We start from the raw sequence: 24126 nt of genomic DNA on the forward strand, positions 1-24126 counted from the left end.
CAGAGGGAGAGAAAATCTCAAGCAGATTCCATGCTAAGCACGGAGCCAAACGTGGGGCTCAGTCTCATGACCCCAAGATCATGACCTGAGCTGAAACCAAGAGTGGGATGCTTAACTAAGACAAAGGTGTCCCAAGTGATTTTTTTTAATTAAAAAAAAAATAATGTTGCTTACTAAGACTTATTTAGCTTAACCCTACAGAAACATTATCGCCAAATTGGGAGGCAGTCTAGCAGAGTAAAAGAACAAAACAGACTGCCTGGTTCATATGCTAGCTCTGCCACTTATTAACTATGTGGCCTGATATAAAAGTGCTTAACCTTTCCTTACCTGTAGAATCTGGGATAATATTAGAACCTACCTTCTGGGGCTGTTTGAGGATTAAGTCAGTTAACATTTGTAAAGCACTTTGAACAAGACTTGGCACATAATAAGAACTATGTAACCATTTACTATATTTTAAAATGATTAATTTCTCAACTTTTATCAAGGGTTAATTTAGTAATAACTAAATAGTTTATATACTCAAACTTACGAACTTAGTAACTTTTTAGTTACTTAAAAGACAGAGTTTATCATTTCTTTTCACATTCTCTCCTTATTTTTTGGAAGTTGGCAACTCATTTTGAAAATTTCTTAAAGTTCTCATGATACTGCATCTAATTGAAAAATTAATGTTAATATTCTAATCACCTTAAAAATAACTGATTTGCTCTCAAGTTTCTATTTTCTCTTAAACTGGTCTTTTTGGCTCTGGGATTTTGTTGAAAAATCATTTCATATCTCTCGTAAAATTTTTTCTACCTTCAGAAAAAAAAAAGTCAGTTAAAATCACCTAAGGAAAATTAAGTTTCATGTATTTCCCCCCTCTTTACTCTGAAAATGAGATTCAAAATCATTGTAATCTTTGTATCTATATAGTGTTCTCTCCTTAGCAGATTGAAATACATCTTTTAAATATTAAAAATAAAAGAATTGAGTGTTTAGGAATTCTTTTGTTGAGAATATCTTCTGATAGGAAATCAAATCCTGAGATATCTTTATTTCATTAAAAAATGGCGTTTGGTGATTTTATAATATAATTCCATGTTGCCAGAATTATTTTTCTTCCTCCAGTATTCCCAATTATCTTCAGGTCAAAGCTTCTGGTTTCTTTTTCTCTTTCTTTCTTTCTTTCTTTCTTTCTTTCTTTCTTTCTTTCTTTCTTGTTCTATTTTTTTTCCTTGCATCACTTTGCTTTTGTAAACTAAAATATAATTTTTGTTTGTTTATGGTAATAGTCTTTATACTTTATTTTAGACTATGTATAGATTTTCTTAACATTTTCACTTTCTGTACATGCTCAGTGTAGTATTTTTGTATTATATATTTTGTATTACATAATATCAATTGTTCCATTTTTTTGATAATTAAAAAAAACCCTAACATTTACTTACTTCATTTAATAACATCACTATTTCTTCCTCAAAGATCTGTGTGTCCAGTTATTGATATTTGTTTTGCATGTGTTTGGAACTGTTTTACTCTACAATCTTTTTCTTCTCCCCCTCCTCATTAAAACGAATTTAGCCAGGCAGGACCACTTTGCAACATTTATCACTACATCACTCTCTCAGAGATCTAGCCCACCTCGCACATTACTATTTAAAAGTTATAGATCCTCTTTAAATTCTTGGAGAATCTTCTCAAATTGTAAAAGCCTCATAGGCAAAAATGGTAGTTTTTTTAAACGATTCTCTGTCTGTGGTGGCCTTCAGATGTGCCTCATAGGCCTCCACCTCCATTGATAGGGTATGTAACCCACCAAGGGTCCAGCTGCAATGTTCTGAGATCCACCTCTGTTGTAAGGCCACGCTTCCCAAGGGGAAGGGCTACTTCCAACCAGACTGAACTGCTGGGGATACTAACAGGTCCTTTCCTGCATCTGAAAGCCAACTTTAGCTCTAGAACTCCCCAGTGGGCCTTGCTTAGGTTCTGAAGTCTAGGATGCTTTCATCAGATTTCCTTCCTTTTGTCCTTCGCTTAGAGTCAGACTGCATCTCTTAGAATAGCTCCACCACTTTACTTTATTATACCAGCAATTTCTCTAATTAAATACATTTAATTAATCCCTTCTTATCTTCTGTGCTTTTAGAGGAACCAGGCTAACACATTGCCAAATACATAGATATATATTTGGAAATACCTACAATGCAGGTCTGATGCCAAAAATAATGGGTTCCTAGAAGGAAACCAGGAAAAAGCAGGACAAACACTATAAAGCATTGCTCTGCTTAGGTCTTCAGTTCAGAATTCAATAAATTTATTCCATTCTAAACTAATCTGCCTTTTGGGGTGTGGGGTGGGTACCACATGTGGTAGAGGGATAATGTCTATATGATTTCCCATCCACAAATCAGTCTGCCTTTTATTAGCTTCCCATTGTGTTTAAAATATAAACTTCTTATCATAGCCACAAAGCTCTGCAAGGATTAGGTCCCTGCCTGCTTCTCCAACCATATTTGGAACTATTATCACCCTCACTCTCTGTCCTAAGCACACTGACCCTTCACTTCCTCAAACACACTAAAGCCCTTTCCCCGCCTCAGAGCTTTCCTTCATGCTGATCTTCCTGCCTGAATCCCTCCTGCCTCCACTCTTTGCCTGGTTAACTTCTGCATCTTTCAGCTCTTGGCTTAATTAAATGTCCCTTCCTCAAAGGGGCTTTCCTTGCTCTTCACCTCACAAAATCAAAGTTACAAGACCACGTTGCTCTTCTAATAGACTCTGTTGTCTTGGCCTTTTAGCACTATTCCCAATTATAATTATTAATATTTTATTGTGTGTTAAATGTCCCACCAGATTATAATCAGTGAGCTGTCAAGAACCATCACTGTTTTATTTCCCTTTGTATAGAGTGACATACAGTTCCTAGTACCCTATCCATACATGTTGAATGAATAAATGAATGAATGAACAAATTTCTTAAAAAAACATTTTCTGAACAACTAGGGTCATGTGGCTTGATGGAATAATGTTCTTTTTGTGCTCATTCCACTTTCTAACAATAAAGGAAGAAAACCTTAGTCACAGTACAGGATATCTTTTGGCCTAAATCCCATAATATGTATACAACCCTATATAAACATGAAATCCCAGACATACATATTCATTTTGTTAGTAACCAGAATATATCTTTCCACTTTTTTTGACTTCTATCAGAGTAGTGGTAACTGTCACCTGCTGAAATCCTTAAGCACTATTTTAGAAAAACTTCTCCCCTACACTGATATCTGATATCCATCTCCCACTTGTCATTATTCCAGAAAGTAGACATCGACTTCCAAATTGTTCTTAATTTGAATAACAATGATAGATACTCCCTGATAACAGTAATTTCTTAAAATCCAGTATTAAGATATCATTTTCCTCTATGGAGAATACTTTCACAGTTCAGTCAAAATTGGAATAGTACATGCCCTTTGGCCAAACAATCCACTGAGGGATACTATACTGTCTTATCAACTAATTATTCTGTTTAGTTAAGTTCACCCTTTGCTGATATCCTAATCCACACAGGTTACATATGCATCCTAGAATTGTCTACATAGCAACTCAATTAGTAGTCTTTCCTTGTATGACAAATATCTATCCCTGCCCTCTCTATCATTTCATTTTTTAAATGTTGGTAATAAACTAGTGATGCTGGGTTTTCTAGAACAGGATCCAATCCTGTAATCTCCAAGTGGGAAAAGTCTCAGGTCCCACTGTGAAAGAAAAAGGAATGGTTTCATCCCAGCTAAGAGATTCCTAGCCCCTCCATAAATCAGCATCATTATTTTACACGTTTGAGAGTAGAGATCCTATCTCTGTAATGACTGTCTCACTTGTAGTAAACCAACAGGTAAACCCTGGGACTTTTAGAAGTTCTCACAGAACCATATAAAGCTTTAATTTCCATCAGTGTTCTAACTCCTTCCCCAGAACACAGAATTGTGTAGCAGGTTCAATCCAACAATATAGCAGCATTCACAAGTGTCTTCATTATCTCATTCTTTCTCAGACCTTCAGGAATGTGTTCCAACCCACAAAGAATCTGTGCTCAGGCATACAATTCTGTAAATAGCAGGGGGGAAAAGCAATGAAAGAGTTAGCAAGAGCAGAGAATTGGGCTAAGGGAATTAATGTGGCATTAGGGCTGGTCTCAAAGAGAAGTATAAATTTGAACCTAGTCATACCTTATCCAGATATGCTTAATGGACTCCCAAGAAGACAGGGAACTATATGAAGAGTCTTTGGATCATTGGGGAAATATTTTGGTTGTAGTTAGGCTAGTCTAGATTGAAAGTGGACCTGAAGTAAGGGCCAGCCCCCATGAAAAGCAGACTAACAGAAAAAAAAAAAAAGTGGAATAGAGCACCACATAGGTAAATGGCATAAAGGTTAGCCAAGGCTACCATCCCAGCAGGAATCTGGATTGCACACCAAAAAGGAAGCAGAAACCCTGGCATGTGGACTAGTTACATATGTTGAACATTACTGGGCAGATTGCCCCTCACTGCAAAAGCAGGTGGCAATGAGCTTTGCCCAGGATACTAAAACTCAGTCTAAAGACCACAGATTATTTCCAGACTCTATTCACCCTGTTAACTTGAGCAATTAAAATTTGGTTTCCACTGGTTCAGGTAGTTGCAGGATTGGGCCTATTGGAGAAAGGTCATTAGAGCTTGCATCTGAACAAGACTGAGAAAGCAAGAACTAAGCAATTTATATTCCAGAGCTAATGAAGGCAAAAGGACTAGAAGATACATGCCTATAGAACAGTAATATTCATATATACTACATCACAGAAACTAAAATGCCACCTTGCCATGCAGAGGTATGTTGAGTGATTAAAAAGAAAATCTCTGTTCATTGTTTATTCCTTTGTCCTTGTGAACACCCCCACATCTTTTACGATTTCTCTGGAGGCTGGAATGTCCAAGGTCAAGGTGTAGGCATATTCAGTTCTGGTGAGAGCCACTTACTGGTTTACAGATGGTTGTCTTCTTGTATCTTCCCATACTGGAGAGCAGAGACAGAGAGTAAGCTCTTATAATGTTTTTTAAAAGGGAACTAATCTCATGCAAGAGGCCTCCATCCTCAAGTCCTAGTTACTTTCCAAAGGCCTCATATCCTCACACTATCCTATTGAGGATTAGGATTTCAAAATACAAATTTTAGAGGACACAAACATTTAGTCCACAACAACAATATAATCATCTGTCTGGCTGTTTACTTTGACATCTCAATTCTACACCTTACTTAGGTCACTTGGAAGCCACCAAATGTATATTTCTCTGGCTGGGAAAAAATGAGAGGCTCAGGAGACAGCCAGCCTACCTTATTGCTAGTCTGGCATTAAGTTCTTCGGGAAGTGGCTTGAACTTTGAAATTGGGAGTAATTTCATGTGTAAATAATTAGTGGCATAAGTGGTTATTAGTATAAGTAGTAATAATAAAGTAGTAATAATAACTGAGATCCTTTCTTCCATTATCAACCCCCCACTTCCTACCAGAGTACTAGTTATTGGGTCTATCTTGTTTACTGTGCCTAATTGATTTCATTGATTATATATTTCTTCATTCATTCATTCATTTATTCATTCAAGAACTAGTAATTGAAATCTAGTCTATGCCAAGCATTATTTTAAGTGCAAGGATATAATAATGAGTACACAGGATTCTCATCCTTGGGATTTACATTCTAATTGAAGAGTTATTAGGGAGAGCAGTATAACTGAAGCAGTGTGTGTACAGAGGAAGATGAAACAAGATGAAGTAAGAGAAATTTATTTAATAAAGGACAGATCACATAAGGCCATGTAGATAATGGTAAGGAGTATGGATGTTATTCTCTGTGGGATGGAAAGCTACTGAGCAGTTCTGATCATAAAACTTGGTTTTATATTTTAAATATATAAATTTATATAAATATAAACTTGGTTTATATTTTAAAAGAATCACTCTGGCTGCTGTGTGGAAAAGCTAGAGTGGAAGCAAAAAGAAAGGTCAGGAAACCATCGTAGTTGACCAAGGTAAAGATGATATCGGTGTTGACTAGAATGAGATGAAAAGTGGGTGAGATGAAAAGTGGTTGATATCTGGCTCAATTTTTAAGGCAGAACTGATACAACTTGTTAATGGATTGAACATGAGAAGGAAAAAAGAGAAACTGGGGATGATTCCTAGGTTTTCACCTGAGGAATTGCATGCGAAGATGTGCCATTTGCTACAGAAACATCAGGTTTGGGTGGCTCAATTCTGGATTTTGAATATGTTAACTTTGAGATGCCTATTAGGCATTCAGATGGAGATATCAATTAGGAAGTTGGATAGAGCCTGAAAGATGAGAGGAGAGTCATGCTGGAGAGAGAGATTTGAGAGTCACCAGGGGTCTTATATAAACTTTTAAGGAAATATATTTATTACAGTGTTTCTGGGGGAAAATTTATTTCCTTGTGATGTAAATATGGTATATTTCTTTGTAATAAAGTCCCAATACAGAGCCTGTAATAGTTTTATTCTTTTGATTGCAGGCATCAAAAACTGTCTCTGCGAAGTGCGAAGAAAAAGAAGAAATGCGTTGAAAGCAATCTTTTGGTTCTCTCATAGAATGAAAGAAAAAGCTGAAATCTCAACTCAGAAAGGGCAGCACTAGTGGTAAGAGTTTGATACCATTAATATCATTCAGTTCAATGACTCTAAGTCCACCGGGGTTCTAGTAATGCCTTGCAAAGCCATGCCTTCCCACATTCAATCCCTTCATCTATTAAATAAAAGGTTGAAATAAATCTTTGCTATTGAAAAGGTGGTCCTTTCATCAACAACTTATTTGGAATGTGAATCTGGATCCGGTCACACACTCCAGACTATCAATCAGAATTTTCATTTTAACAAGATTCCCAAGTGATTCATAGGCACATTAAAGTTTGAGAAACAAAGAACTAAATGATTGTCTGAACTGGCTAGGTGTTTCACATATCAGCTACAATGAGGAAGGTTCTCTGGATTCCTACCCATATACTATTTAAAATAGAATTGCTAGGGTGGAGGCACTTGGGTGGCTCAGTCAGTTGACTGACTCCTGCTTTCAGCTTAGGTCATGAACTCAGGGTTGTGAGATCCACCCTCACACTGGGTTCCATGGAGCTTGCTTAAGATTCTTTCTTTCCCTCTGCCTCACCCTGCCCTATTTGTGCTCTCTCTTTCTCTCTCTCAAAAAAAATAAAAATAAAAATAAAAAAAAAATTACAGAGGTCTGTGGGTGGCTTAGTTGGCTAAGTTTTCAACTCTTGATCTCAGCTAAGGTCTTGGTCTCAGGGTCATGAGTTCAAGTCCCGCATTGGGCTCTATGCTGTGCATAGAGCCTATCTTAAAAAAAAGAAAAATAGAATCACAAATGGTTTTGTATTAAATGATCAAATTAAATAATTAAGTTGTGTGTTTAGTGTACATCTTGATTATAGGCAGGTAAGTTATATCTCGTAGAAACATGATAAACCTCTTGCTATACATCTCATGACCCTTTTTTCCAGGAAGTTCAGAATTACTTTTCAGGCAAACTTCTATTCTGGTGATTGATATATTAATTGTATATCATGCAGTCTTACTAAGACTCATAGATTTGATATTTTGATTGTGTCCATGTGCTGAAGTAGTCTTTTATTTTTACTACATAGCTACTTTCATTGACCAGAATTCTGCATTTGTAGTGTTCTATTATTTATACATTTTTGTCATACTTTTATGATATTATTCTTGAAAACTCACACAATCTACCAATTATAAAATAATAGAAATGGGAGGAAACCTATAAGTATTGATGCTATTTTTTTGAAGAAAGGCATGACAATTGTTATTTGATGGAAGTAAACATTTGCAGCTCATTAAAATTTTGGCTCAGAATTGTGGCCCAGAAAGCCAATGGGTCTTGAAATAGAATGTAACCTACCTATGAACTTACAGTCTTTAAAACAACTTCCATGATTCCTTAAATAATCATGTCCAAAAAAGTCTCTTAGAAATATATCTAGTAGATATGATTTAAGGAAAATATGTCAACTTTTAAAAGTAGATTAGCTATTGAAACCTATTCGTTACCACTGTTAGTTGAAATGTGACCCTTAAACTTTTTATATTAGAATCACCTGGGAAGCTTATTAAACTACAGAATCTATGACTTACTACAGACCTACCAAATCAGAATCTTTGAGGGTGGGGTCCAAGAACCTGCATTTAAAAAACAGGTGAGTCTTATCGCACTAAAGTTTGAAAATTACTGTATTAAACATTAGATTTTCAAATTTGGTTTTCAATTGACATTAGTGTCAATTTTCAATGACTAAGCAGAGTTCAGCTTTATTGTTTCCCATTATATTTTCTCAGACTCTCCATGCTTCACATTGGAATGACATTTTGACAAGTACATGGCTTAATTTTTCCCCCATTTTTCCAAAAGCTTTAAATATTCCTTTTGGGCAACTTATTAAGACAATATGTGTTAAGGCATAGTATTTCCAGAACACCAAAGAATATTGCCCTGGCCAGGACTGGGGATCACTTTTTATAGAGGATCACTGATCCACAGTGTGGGGGAGGAAGAAAAAAGGAAAGAAAAACAATAAAAGAAGAGATCAACTTACTTTAATATTTTAAAGTAGATAAGTATTTATCTGTTTAAAAATTTAAGAAAACTCTTTTCTAAAAATTGATGCAACTTTATTATTTTTTATAATACATGCTTGTTAAATCCACGATAAAGAGAAGGTAGAAATTCTCTCACTATCTTATGCCCCATATATGATAATATGAATATTTTTAGAGTACCTTTACAGTGCTTAGCACATAGAAAGTACTCTCTCTATAGGTGTAGAGTGAGAGAGAGAGAGAGTATATATATATGTAAAAATATATACAGTTTGAATAAATAAATGGCACATAAAATGTGTACATTTTATATACTTTCTTGAAATTGATTATTTTCCAGTTATTAATATACCATAGAATTTTTCTGTAGGAATAGAAATCTAATATTCTATTGTATTTGATGTATCATAATTCACTTAACCAAGCCCCTACTAATGGTCATTTACTTTCAATTTTATAGTGCTAAAGGGAATTCTGAAATAAACTATCATACAATTGTCCAGTTTTTGATGGGACAAATTCCTAAAGTGGAGTTGTTGAATCAAAGTTTATATATCTTTAAAGTCTAGTACATATTTTCCTCCTAAAATGTTGATTCAATGCCATTAAGTTTTATAACTGACTATTCTCCCACAATGGATATCTTTGTCAATCTAATAGTCAGTAAATATAATCTCATTATTTAAATTTGTGTGTACCTAATTACTAATGAGAATATATCCATTTTATAAATTTATTAGCACAGTTATTTCTTTTATGAATTGCCTGTTCATCTTTCTAGTGGAATGGAACAGGAAATTTTAAATTCTAATAAATAAATATACCATATAAATAATAAAAGACAGAACTTATTTATAGCAAACTGAAATCAAATAAAGGTTTAAAAAGCCAAAAAATGAAACACAGAGACAGACAGTGAGAGAGAGAACCAAGTCATATAAGCAGAGGGTACATTGAAATGGCCATGGAAACAGAGGACACAAACCTTATGTGTGACTACACAGACACAGAGACACATGGAGAGATGCATCAATAAAAGCATAGACAGAGATCAAAAGTAATGGAGACACCCAAAGAAAAAGCAGACCAGGCTCACATGCATAGGCACAGGAAATGACAGTAAAATGTATATACACAGTGGCATATATAGAAAGTCACATAAAAAATACAGCACAAACGTGTCAAAAAAATCTGCACACAAAATATAGAACAGAGATACAAGAAAAGATATGCAGAAAGTAGTCTCAGCAATATGGAGATAGGGAAATTCAGAGAGATGCGTTTCATGGATTAAAACCCTATAATATGGTTTTTAAAGATATACTTACTAAGGCCTTCTAAATTTATGTGGCCTTATCATCCCTGGAAGCCAAAGTTGATATGTCCTGCTTTTTCTCCTGCAGATCAGATGATCTAAACTCAAGGATTGTATGTAATCACAGACTTCGATTTCCCTTCTCATTCTGAAAAAAATACAGAGGTACCCAACTAATAACACATACACAAAATAAATTCTTATTTTAGCTGTTCCACATAAATACACACATAATTTATTCCTTTTGATTTCTTCATTTAGACATAGTCATGAAGCATGAAAACTTTTAAGATGTAAATCCTATGTTGAGAACCACGGGTCTCACTAAAGCTGCCTCTTTAACTAAATCCTAATGCCAAAATGATCCTAACAAATCTACCATTTTCTGAATTACTGCTGGGAAGGAGATGAAGGAAAGAGCTAAAATAACAACTGGGAATCAAGCATCTGAAGAGATTACAGTAAAGTTAATCTAATTTGTTTATGAAATTCCCTTCTCTGAGAAGGAAGAAAGTTCAAACACTGCTGGTTGTTGTAGCCACCCTACTATCGAGTTAATCAAATCAACTGCATGGAAACTCTATCAAACACTCATCAATCAACCATTATGAATGACCAAAAACAAACAAACAAAAAGACTTAACTAGAAAACCATCAATTCAGCCTTGCTATACAGACACCGCCAAAGTATTGCAGGGAGGCATAAATATTTTGAAATATGTTTAAATAATGTGTCCTGACTGCCAGTAAAATTTTTCCAAGCAAATGTTATTGAAAATGTTTGGGCTATCCACAAATGTTTTTACAAGCATTCCTACTAGGCAACTACTGAAGCCTCAAAAAAAATTCTGGCCAACAGGAGAATTCATAAGAAAGAAGCGCTGAGTAGAAGGTGACCTAAGGAAATGTAGTCAGGAATATCTGAGCTGTTGGGATGATTCAAAAACAAATGCATGTTTCATGAAAGCTTTAGAAACAAATAGCTCTGGCTAAAAACAAACATTTGGACAGTGAGGACACACCCAACAAAAATGTTTGTTTGCTGATACTAACATTTTATTTGGCACGTATTCGCCAGAGCAGAAGCGGGCAAAAATAAGATAAATGCAAACATCTCACAGAAGGCAAAATCACAGTAAATTTATAAGTGTAAGAAATATGAGAACATTTGTTTACTGAACATAGAGCAAAAAATAGATATTTATGGCTTATTTAAAGTAATGACAATTTTACCAACATAAGATCAGAAGCACAAAAAGAAAATCCCTAAATATTAATTCTGTTGTACATTATTGCAGCTTTTACATTCATGCAATGCGGCATAGTTATTTTCAATTAACTCACAAAACAATTCTATGGGATCAGTTGATGACAAGTATTATTATCCCCATTTTACAGATGAAATATGCTAAGTAAATAGGGCTATTCCTCCTCCCTTTATATCACATTTGCCTCCCAAAAAAGATTTATGCTGTATGCTATTGGCTAATATTGAGAAAATAACTTGTATGATAAAGGAGAGGAACTCGGAATTGTGGGAAAATATAAAAACTTATTTATTGGTGCATTTCTGTAGTATCAATTTTTAGAATGCCTGCTGTCCACTCTTTGTTTTCATCCTTTATCATACTCACCATCAGATTAAGTCTTAAAATACATAACATCCTATTTATTTTTCCATTTTTCTCCCTCAATTCCTTGATGTAACCAGGCCCCAATTCTAAATGTTGTAGACAGAGGAGGTCCAGGCTCAGACACAGTTGTCTCCATCTCTTCTCTGGCCTTGGGTTTCTGATCTCCTTTCACTTCTACTTCTCTTTTGCCTCCTTCCATTAAATGTAGTCAGTTTAGTAGGTTCTGGTATCACTTTGTTCTTCCATGCTGACTCCTTTGCTAACCCCAAACCCTTTGAGGTAGGTAGGGGAGAGACGGAGAATATCTCTATTTCTGGCCCCACTTGTCTCACAGCCAAACCTTCATTTCCAACTGCATGATGGAGATCTCTTTTTGATGTTCTCCATTAGCACACCTAACTCAAAATGTCTAAAAATATTCATTAATTTCCCCTGACAAGCAGCCAAATCTCCTCCGTTTCTGTGGATGGCAATATTATCAACAATAGACCGAATGTATCTCCTCAAAATCCATATAGAAACATGATCCCCAATGTGATGCTATTTGGAGATGGGGCCTTTCAGACATGATTAGGGTCAGGAGGGCAAAGCCGTCAAATATGAGAGAATGCCCTTACAAAAGCATCCCCAGAGAACTCCACTGCTTCCTTTGCATGTGAGGACATGGTGAGAAGATGAAAGTCTATGAACTGAGAACAGGGCTCCCACCAGACACCAAATCTGCTGACACCTTAATAGTCGGCTTCCAGGGACACCTGGGTGGCTCAGTGGTTGAGCGCCTGTCTTTGGCTCAGGGCATGATCCTGGGGTCCAGGATCGAGTCCCACATAGGGCTCCTTGTGGGGAGCCTGCTTCTCACTCTGCCTGTGTCTCTGCCCCTCTGTCTCTGTCTGTGTGTCTCCCATGAATAAATAAATAAAGTCTTAAAAAAATAGTGGGCTTCCAGCCTGCAGAACCATGAGAAATAAATTTGTTATTAGCCACCCAGTCTATGGTATTTTGTCATAGCAGCCTAAACAGACTAAGGCATCACCCTTCTAATTACCTTCTAAAAACTCCTCCAGCTTCCACTGTCTATAAATCTGATTGCTAAATTCTATTGATTTTACCTCCTCAGTATCTGTAACACACAACATTCCCTTTATTCTCACCAACACTATTCCAGTTTAACCACCAATCATCAACTTAATATTGGCTTCTTTACCGATACTACTTCCTCTTCTGTTTTCCATCTCTCAATTTGCTTGCTGCTATCAGATTGATCATCCTAAGCAATGCCTCACATTCCTGTGGCAAAACAAAACCCTATGGACCGATATTCCTTCAGGTTTATCGGTTCCTTCTAACTCCAGGAGGAGTTAGAACCCAGATTCTAGGATTTAGCATGCTACCATTTCCTCTCCCAAAGAAGGATTTTGCAGTCCAGCTAGAGGTATATTCTCATGGGGTGGTCTTCACTAATGTTAACCTATCATTTTACAAAATTTTCAGTTGGTCGTCTTCATATTCCAGCAAACTGAACTGCTCTCTACACTCAAAGTGCCTTCTATACTTTTCAACTTCTGTGTTTTTGTTCAAGGTCTTCATTCACTTGAACACAAAAGTGTTTAAAAATTTCATTTCCACTTGTCCAACTTCTTGCACTCTTTATGTCATTATATATATAGGCATTATATACCTATAGTCATTATATATCTAGGATATATATCATTATATATCTAGGATATTGTTGCTTAACACTGTGTAATAACTTTCTTTATTCTTTTAAAATTAGGTCCTAAATATTTTCCCATGTCATTAAATTTTTCAAATATATCATTTTCAGTGACTCCAAATAATTTTCACTTGCCATTAAACATTTTCCTATTTTTGGGCATTTATATTGTTAAATTTGGCTTTGCTGTTGTAAGTAACACTGTAGTGAAAATATTTTTTACATAAATACTTCTTCACATCACAGATTAGTTCCTTAGATTAAATATCCAGAATTATTTTTGAGTTAAAAGATATGAATGTTTTTAAAAGCTCTTTATGCATATAGATGGTCAAAATGTCTTCTGTAAAGAGTTCTGACTTAAACTTTCAACAGAACTCACATTTCAATTGTGAGATGACTGTTTTTTCCACATCCTTCCCAATATCGGGAATTTTCACTGTTTTTAATTTGCCTATTCCAGAAATTAAAATTAAGACTTTATTATTTTTAAATCTACATTTCTTTGGTTATTGATTATGATAGCAATTACCATTGCTGAGTTAGCTGTAAACCTCATTTTACAAAATGCAACATGTTCTTTGTCTATTTTTCATTCGAGTATTCATCTTGCTTTGATTTTATTACAAATATTTCTTTCTCTGAATTGTTTATCATATGCCTAAAATTATTTTATGTACAAAATTAAAAATAAATTTCAATGTAGTCTAATTACTTTTTTTTTTTTATTGCTACTATGGTTTGAAAGATTTTCTCCTACTATAATGCAGGCTAAATTTTCTTAAATAACCTTATTTGTTCATTTCTCTTAATCACACTCAAATCTCTGTCATCTTTCTATTCTTGCCTTTATAGTTAAATCTTTATAATCTCATCAATTACAATAGTCTCCTACCTCCCAGCATATCTTTCTGACTCCATTCTAATTTATTTTTCTCAGGAAAATAACAGAAGTCTTTTTACATATGTTAATCTGACTGGGTTTTTCCCCAGTTTAAAAATCCACAATGATTCCCATTGTTTTCAGGGTGAAAACTAAAAACCTTCATGAGACCCTATGCAGTATGGTACTTGCCTAACTCTAGCTACCTATCCCAACAAGCTCCCTACTGGTTTCTGTTTCTAGCTGGCTTAATGTCTTTCCATGATGACCTTCACATGGACTGTTTACTTTGCCCACTGTGGTCTTTTTAACTCTTTTCCCTCTTATACCCACCTAACAAGAATCCTTGAGGTCTTCACTGAAATGCCATTTCCTCCAGTAAATCATCCCTAACTCACTCAGCACAATAGTGTTGTAATTGTAAATATTAGCTACCTTCTCCAACAGGCTATAAACTCTGTGAGGACAGGGATAATGTTGACCTCCTCAACACTATTCTTAGTGCCTACCAAAGTGATCAATAGTATGTTTTAAAAATAGAGTATATTATTTTACCAATGCTTCACTGTTTTAATGAGTATAGCTTTATAATATGCTGTAATATCTGTTTGAATTTATCATCAAATTTATTTTATTTTTAAAATGTAATTTGAATATCTTTGAATTTTTAAAATGTAATTTGAATAATCTTTGCCCATTTATTTTAACAGATAAGACATTTTGTCCAGTTCAAGAAGAAATATTATTGGTGTATATGGAATGACTTTGAAACTATAAATACATGTGGGCAGAAAAGTCAACTTGATATTTGTCCACTGTCCCAGGAACATGACATTCAAGTCTTCTTGTACCTCTTTGTCTATTTTGAAAAAATTGTTCATACAGATCCTGCAACTTTTAATTTTGAGAAATTTTATAGGTTTGTTGTTATTAAGAATGAGATCTTTCTTCTATTATTTTATAATAGACTTTTATTTTGTGAAGTTTTACACAAATAATTTATCATGTAAATAATAGAGTTTTTCCTTACCCCACACCCATTTCCCTCTATTCTTAACATCTTATATATTAGTGAGGTACATTTGTCACAGTTAATGAAACTGATACTAGTATGTTATTTACTAAAAACCATGCTTTATTCAGGTTTCCTCTGCTTTAACCTTTTTCTGTTCCAGGATACCACGTTATAATCAGTAGTCATGTCTCCTTCAGCTCCTCTTGGCTGTGATGGTTTCTCAGGCTTTCCTTGGGTTTGATGACCTTGACAGTTTTGAGCATACTGGGCACGTGTTTTGGAGAATGTCCCTCAGTTGGTATTTGTCTGACGTTTTTCTCTAATCACTGATTAGACTAGGGTAATGTGTTTTGGGAAGGAATCCACAGAGTTTAAGTGGCATTCTCATCACATCACGAGTACATACTGCCACTATGATTTATCACTCTTGATGTTAACTTGGGTCACCTGGCTTGAGGTAGTGTTAGGTTCCTCTACTGTCAAGTTTCCTTTTTTGGTCTCCTTTTCCATACTTTGGAAGAATCTCTTCTTACATTTTTAACTGAATATTTTTATATAATTGAAGGTTATAGATTTTAGCACTTACATACTAATTTAAATTATAAAGATTAAACATTATCAAAACATTTACCAATTATAAAATATCAATAAGAAATTAAAGTACTTACATAAACAATGCTTAAGGAAATCTAATTTTTTAATATCATTTTACAAAAATAGACTTACTTGCTGTGGCTTAGCAGTATTTCTATGATTTCTGGAAAATACTGAAATTGTGCTTCCAGTATTTTATGATTTTATACAATAAGAATAAAAATTCATGGCAAATGCCAGGCTATAAGTCCCATGGAAAGCTACTCTGAATAAATTTGATTCATTGAGAAGCACTGATCTGTATATGACAAAAAGAAACCTATCCAGCTCTACACCTAATGTGCTTATTGTGGGAGATTGATTATTTACCAAATATTTCACAGTTCTTCTCTGTATTAGTTACCTATTGCTACAAAAGAGATTACCTCCACAACTTAGTGGCTTAAAACAACAATCATTTACTATCTCACAGTTTGTGGATCAGGAATACGATGGTTTAGTTGGGTCTTCTGCTTCAGGGTCTCACACTGGGCTGCAATCAACTTGTCAGACAGAGCTGAAGTCATCTCAAGATTCAGCTGAAGGCAAATCTACTTCCAAGCTCACTAAGTGGTTGTTGGCAGGATCCAGTTCCTTGTTAGCTATTGGACTCAGTAGGAGGCTCTCAGTTCTGTACTGGTTGTTGGCCAGAGGTCACTCTCATTTCCTAGTCATGTGGGCTTCAAGTTTTGTAAAAACTTAACTTTTTTTTTTTTTTTTTTTGTGCTTCAAAAGACACTAAAACGGGGCACCCGGGTGGCTCAGTGGTTGAGCATCTGCCTTTGGCTCAGGTTGTGTTCCTGGGGTCCTGGGATCGAGTCCCACATCAGGCTCCCCACAGGGAGCCTGCTTCTCCCTCTACCTATGTCTCTGCCCCTCTCTCTGTGTCTCTCATGAATAAATAAATGGAGTCTTTACAAAGAAGACACTAAAACAATGAAAAAACAAGCTATAGACTGGGAAAATCTGCCTATCATATACCCGATAAAGATTTTATGCAGAATATATAAATCACTCTTAAAATTCAGTAAGAATTAGAAGACAACTTTAAAAACTGGCAAACAATTTGAATAAGTATTTCACCAAAGGTATGGCTAATAAACACATGAAAAGATGCTTAATAACAGTAGTCATTTGAACTTGAAAATATAAATTAAAACTGCAACAAAAAACTGTTCCATATCCACCAGAATGGCTAGAATTAAAAAGACAAAGAATAGCAACTTTTTGCTAAGATATGGAGAAAGTGGAGCCCTCATGTATTGCTGGTAGGAATATAAAATGACTAGTCACTTTGTAAAAGTTTGACAGTTTCTTAAAAAGTTACACATGAATTTATCTTACAACCCAGCAAATCTACTCCAAGGTATCTACCCAAGAAAGATAAAAACATTATGTCCACACAAATCTTGTGTATTTAGGTATGCAGCTGCGTCACATGCAACAAATACCTGAAACAACACAAATGTCCATCAACTGATGAATAGATAAAAATGTGATACATCCATACAACAGAAAATTATTTAGTAATAAAAGGAAGCAAACCATCAATACATGCTATAGCACAAGAAGTCAGACATGGAAGATACACACTACATGCCCCCTTAATACAGAATGTCCCTAAAAGGCAAATTTTTATACAGAAAGCAGATTAATTGTTGGTGAGGGCTTGGGGTAGGAATGTGGGTTCACTGTAAATGGGGACCGGAGATTTCTTGGGAGCGATAAAAATGAAATGTTCTAAAACTGGATTGCAGTGATCAGTTGTACAGCTCTGTAAATTTACTAGAAATCATTAAATTGTACACTTACAGAAATTATATCTCAGTAAAGCTGTTTTTAAAAAGTAAAAAGTCTATGTGTGGTTTAAGTCTCTCTCCTCTGTATCAAGATGACCATTTATGTTCCAGATAAATGGTATTTCAGCAGCCTGGGTTGCAAAATGAAGATACATGTGGATCAGAGCTGTAAGCAAACCATGATGGATGTGAACGAGAAAGCAATCTTTGTTGCTGTAAGCCACCTAGATTTAGGCATAACAGAACCCATCCTGACTGGCACATTTATTTTTCTAAGAAATAAAATGTATTATGACATATTTATGTTAAAATTCTTCCATGAAAAATTTTCATTTAAGGAGTAAAATTGTTACTAAATGTATTTTCTGCAGTCTCATAATTCTTTAAATTAAAAATACAAAACTTTCTGTAACAATTTAGTGTTCCATGAACCTTAAGTCATATGACAAAATTATTTATACATATTTACAAAGCACCTTACTTAGGGATGGGAATATCCTAACGAACAAAATCAACATGGCTCCTACCTTCACAAAGCTTGTAGCCTAAAAAGCTGTTTATTATCTGTATGCTTTGTTTTATCTATTACAAATAGATCTGAATTTAATTTTCATGTCGATATCAATTCTATCTCTGCAATAAAGAAACTTGGTGATTGTCCTTTCAGTCTAAACTTCTGTGACTATCACTTTGACTTACCAGGTAATTTTTAAGTTGTAGTCAGTTTTTATTTCCACCAGCAGGTGGAACCCTTTAGATTTATTTTGTCTCAGTTTAACAGCAATATAGGTCTTCATGATTTTTCATTTTTAAGAATTATTTTTTCTTTCATTTAATATTTATTTCTAGAATGGAAGTAAGTGATAGTGAGCAAGAATGGTCATTCCACATTCCAAAAAAAAATCTCTACGTTAATAAAATCCACATCAACATATTCAATTGAAGTTTTAAGTTTACACTTTGTCATAGAACACTTGTTATGGGGTAAATATACTTGCAATGGAGAAAAAAAAAAGTATGAGTTAAAATTTAAGAAGCTTCTTTCTTCTCGACCAGGAGTTGGCATACTTTTTGTAATGGATAAGACAGTAAATATTTTAGTCTTTGTGGGTTTTAGGGTATTAAAACTACTCCAGTCTCCTGCTATAGCCCACCACAGGCAGCCATAAACAATGAGCAAAGCTATGTTCCAGTAACATTCCATCTAAAATAGATGGGCAGATTTGGGCTATAGTTTGTCCATCCCTGCTTCAGGCTAGTGGCTCTCACATTTGAACATGCATCAGCATCACCTGGGGGGCTTGCTAAAGCACAGATTTCTAGGCTGATAAGGCTGTTCCCCAGAGGGCACAAGAAACTGTATTTCTAGCAAGTTTCCCCATGATTCTGATGCCACTGGTCTCGGACACATGCTTTTTACTCAGGAACACCTACCCTGAGAACTCTTTCATCATTTCTACTGCCATATTTTTGTAACATTTTAAAACAGCTAAAACAGACTTTTTCTTTTTTTTTTAATTATTCAAACAGCTTTTATTATAAAACTAAACAGCAGTTTAGTTTTTTTTTAAAAACTAATAGTTTAGTTTATTATGAATAGTTTAGTTTATTATAAACTAAACTATTATAAAACTAAACTAAAGGTGTCTACAGAGTTGTCTTTTTCTTGACATGAACACTATAAGATTTCCTAAAGAGATCATTTGTCAGGAATAAAAAGGTTGGGGTGGGTAGGAAATAAGACTGTATAGTGACTTCTGGTTCAACCATCACCATCTATTATAGTGCTGAGTTATTTTGTAACTGAGGATGATGCTATAGAAAATACATCTTGCATACGGTCACAAGCTGGAAATGTTCTCACAGTGTAAAAAGGTACAAAAAGAAGCACCCACCACTCAGAGGCAAAAAAATGCTTTCGTCTTGATATAATTTCTGATTTTTAATGCATATTTTACACAATTAAGGTCATATTACAATATGTATACTATATTATAGTAGCATTATACTATGAATAATATTATAATGACCTTATATAAAAATATACTACAAAATATATTAGTTTTGTAATATGCTCTTTTAGCCTAGTGATCAGAATAATTTCCCCTTGCTATTAGAAACAATTTGTAGGGCAGCCCAGGTGGCTCAGTGATTTGGTGCCTCCTCCCCAGGGTGTGATCCTGGGGACCCAGGATCAAGTCCCACATTGGGCTCCCTGCATGGAGTCTGCTTCTCCCTTTGCCTGTGTCTCTGCCTCTCTCTCTCTCTCTCTCTCTCTCTGTTTCATGAATAAATAAATAAAATTAAGAAAAAAAGAAACTATTTGTAAACATTTGTAATGGATGTGTACTATTTCCTTATAAATGAATATAAACATATTTTAGAATGAGTCCCACCACTTCCATAATTCTTGTACTCTCTTCAGTCTTTCCCTTTAGGAATAATCTTGTAATGAATATCTTTGTGCAAGAATTATCACCATTTTTATATTTCTTTTGAAAACAATTAAAGAAGTAGAATTTCTGGATATATATATATTTCAAATTTCTGGATATTTTTAAGACTCTTGATGGATATTGGAATTTTTTCGCTATAACTTCACACTTATTATATAAGAGAGCCAGCTTCACTATACCCTATCCAACATTGGGCATTTCAGGCAGTTTTCTTAGTTTATAATATGAAACAAAGTGACTGGAATGGGCTCAGTTTTCCCTATCATATTATAAAAGTGTCTATTTATCCTTTTTATCTCTGGCTCCAACCCTATCACATAGTTCCTTTCATCCTATCTCATTCCTGCTACTCCTAATAGCATCATATATACATAAATACAATTGCAAGATATCTGGCTTCAGGCCCAAACAGTGCCTAAGCCTGTATTCTCTCAGGTGTTGCCTTACCTGGCAGAAACACTCTTATGTATCTCTGTAAATGTGCAGAGCAAAAGTCCACTTATATGCAGAGCTATGCTAGAGTGCTAGACCAGAGTGTAGCTCTCCAAAGAATGGTCAAGGGACAGAGCTCTCCATCGTTGTGGCTGTCTCTTCCGCCAGCACACAGCAAAGGTTAAATCAAGCCATGGTTGCTGGGCAGAAGCAAATCAGCACAGGGAAAGGATGATTAAGGTTCCACAAGAAGTCACAGATATGCTCCCATGCTAATAGCAGCCCTTGCCCAAGAAAATTTATCCCTGAAGATTGAATAGAGAATTGGCGAACTTTGTAAGCTTCTGCTTGGCTCAGCTTTGAAATTTGTTTTTGATGAGCTTATGGAGAAACATCGAAAGAATCATCTTGTTGGGAAAAATGAAAACTCAGAAGGGTTCTGAGCTGATAGACAACTGAAGATCACATTAGAAATAAGTTGTTCCTGAAGATGCCAGGACTGATAGATGACAAACTATGTCAAATTCTTCCTCTACTGCCTTCCCATGGACCACTGGGAGAACTGAGGTATAACTCCAAAGTGACTAAGTTTCCACCACTCAGCAGAATAGAGTCTGAAAGTTGAAATTAAGTTCAGTTGATAAATAAAAGATGAAATTATATTTCCTGCAAGCTAGCTTTGTGGACTGAGACTCAAACTCAAACTTCTGTCATTTTCTGATACTCTACGTCAGGTATGGCACCAATGACTATGGCTCTAGCCTCCACAAAAAGGATCTTCAGAACTGACAGTGGATAAAATTGAGGTAAAAACATATCAACACAGCATGAGTGTTTTCAAATAACTGGCTTACTGTGGAAACAATATTGTATTGTGTGTTCAACTGAGTTGATGGTTAAGGGAAGCCCAAATAATTGATCTATAAGGTCGTTATGATCACATCCTTGACAGCCTGACCAAATTTATAGAGAATAACAGCAGCAGAACCCAGTTTCTGTATTTGTATTTCTTGCTTGAACTTTATGATGAAAAACATAAAACTGTTCTGAGTTATTTTAACATTAAACACATTCATCCTTGGAATTGGAAAATGCTAATGCTTTCCTATGTCCATATGCTGAATAAAATTGAAAGTAAACAGAGCTAGCATATTTTGGGAGTTGCTACTATAGTCATCAAACCAATTAAAAATTCACTTCAAGGTGGTTATTATAGTAGTATTTGTTGTTATTTATATGTCTGAAGAACACTTCTGTAGCGGTGTAGTATACTACATATATTAATAATATAAAAAGAACCAAGAAAACTAATCCATTCCATTAATGCCAGAATTGTTTCTTACAGCCTAAATTTTTTAGAAGCAACCTCTTAAGGATGAAATCCTTTCTGTATCATTATAAGCTTAACATTTTCAAATAAAATTATGTGTATGGTCATAAAAGCATAATAGATTAAGAATAATAATGTTTGATTGTCTGACTCATACCTATATGAGTCTTTATTTGACCAGATTGCCATAGCCTACTCATAAATTAAAAAGCTTTTAAGGAATTAATAGTACAGTTTGTCCTAGACTATAATATAATTCATGGTTTCTAACATATTTACAAGTTTAAAGGAAAAAAAAAAGTTCTGTTGTAACAACCTTACCTCTATTATGCTAAATATTATCCTAAAATATTTTATAGACTAAGGCTTTCATAGGAATTTCTTCAGCCAGTTAACATTTTCCCATTGTTAATAACTGTTTTTATATAAGAATTTTTTCCCTTCAACTACAGGGTAAATGAAACAGAAAGAAATGTATATTGTTGTTTATAGCTCTCAGCATCACACACTTCTCTAGGTTTGAGCCATGCTTTGTGCCTGAAAAAGTCTCATTCTACATGTCAGGAAGCTTTACATTTAGTCTTCTCTTTTTCTTGAAGACATGTTAACCATAGGGTTTTATTTTTAAATAAAAGCAAGCTAAAAGTATTAAATAGTGTGTGAGAGGAAAATTGCAGTGGTGGCTATCATGCTTACAAATGCCCCAAACATACTAATGGTGGTCATTCTTGCCCTGTACCATGAGAAGTGATAGGTAGGAAAAGTCTCTGTGTAGTCTCAACCTTCTCCAGGATACTGTTAAAAGATATACTCACATTCCCAGCCAGCCTTATAAAGCCAATACCTTTCCTCAGAGGAAGCTCTGTTCTTGGATCCTGGATTCTGGCCCAAGTCACACCTAAAATTCCATTTGCACTTCTTAATCCCATCAAATATCTACGTTGTCCTGCATTTTCTATAGCTCTCCGTGAGTATTGCTTAACATTATAGAAAGGTTTGAGAAAGTCTTGGCTACCAACAGATTTGCCCTTCCAATAGATACCTGGCACTCCTTCCCCTGTGGTTATACTGCCTGGTTTTGCAACCATTACATTGGATTTATTAGTCATACTTAAAGCCTAGAGTACCAGAGATCGGGATTTCTGTATATTATATGTACTCACAACAAAGAGACATATTCTTCCTTATTGGAATTTTTTTGTTTAATCAGTCTTCTGAGTTGTTTGCAACCTCTTTGCCTTGGGCTTTAAGAGAATCACTTCTGGAAGGAAGTTGGTGGCACTTTGAGTGCCGGCCATTTCCATAACCCCATTCTGATTAAAGCTTCCATGTCCACAGACTTATGTAGAAGAAATCTGCCTGTGTCAGTTAGCTCTTGCTGTGTGACAAAGGACTTCTAAATCTTAGAAACATTTATTTAGCTCATGTATCAGTGGGTGGGTTGATTAGAGGTTGGCTGACCTAGAATGAGCTGAGAGGAGTGAGCCAGTTAGGGCACTTATATTCTGCATGTCTCCCATTCTTTTCCTGGGTCCAGAAGACTGGCCCAGGTCTGTTCTTTCCATGGCAATGACAGAAATACACAAAGATTAAAAAAAAGAAAAAAGAAAAAAGAAAAAAAGAATAAGTCCTCTTGATCTAGAATTACCATTGGCATACTGCTACTTCTGCCTCATTCTTCTGGCCAAATTAAGTCACATGGCCACATCCAATATCAAAGAATGAGAAAATATATTGTACCTTTTTAGCAGGAAAAATATGGAGTCTCAGAGCAAACAGCACAGATACAGGGAGAAGTAAAGAACTAGAGCCATTAATACAATTTATCACACAGCCACAAGCCTTTCCTTACCTGCAAATTACCTTGCTGTGAACCCCAGGATTACACTACTCTTGCATCACTGTGTTATGATTTAGCATCTAATCCAACAGCAACTATATGCCCTCAGATATTTTCTTTAGTAATTGTAATTATTATTATTAAGACCTTAATGTACATTAGATCTGACTGATATTGATGTTTCAAAATTCTGAGAAGAATAAGCCCAGTTCTCTGACAGTTACTAGCTGTGTGACGTTCGGGAAGGTTTTCAACCTTTCTGTGTCTCATTTTTGTCATTTGTAAAATAGCAATGGAAGAAGTAGTGTCTACCACATGAGATTGTTGTGAGAATTCAAATAAATATTATGTGCTTAAAACAGGGTCAGTCACTTTTTCTGAAAAGGGCCAGATGGTAAATATTTTAAG

General features: G+C 35.1%; 1 long non-coding RNA gene across 3 annotated transcripts in view; it reads right to left on the bottom strand.

The window, feature by feature from the left end:
* Nucleotides 1-24126, bottom strand: part of LOC140625168 (uncharacterized) — a 208792-nt gene that overhangs the window by 166728 nt on the left and 17938 nt on the right. Inside the window, exons 3-4 of one of the 3 annotated variants that reach the window (XR_012024544.1) lie at nt 9996-10130; nt 700-4095 (exon numbers count right to left, since the gene is read on the bottom strand). The exons of 1 other annotated variant lie outside the window; for it this stretch is intronic. This is a non-coding gene — a long non-coding RNA (uncharacterized lncRNA). Of the gene's footprint in view, nt 1-699; nt 4096-9995; nt 10131-24126 lie in introns of those variants that run through there. One more of the 3 variants, XR_012024545.1, reaches the window with a different exon arrangement.

Source organism: Canis lupus, chromosome 35, assembly GCF_048164855.1.
Source record: "Canis lupus baileyi chromosome 35, mCanLup2.hap1, whole genome shotgun sequence".
NCBI classification, from domain to species: domain Eukaryota; kingdom Metazoa; phylum Chordata; class Mammalia; order Carnivora; family Canidae; genus Canis; species Canis lupus.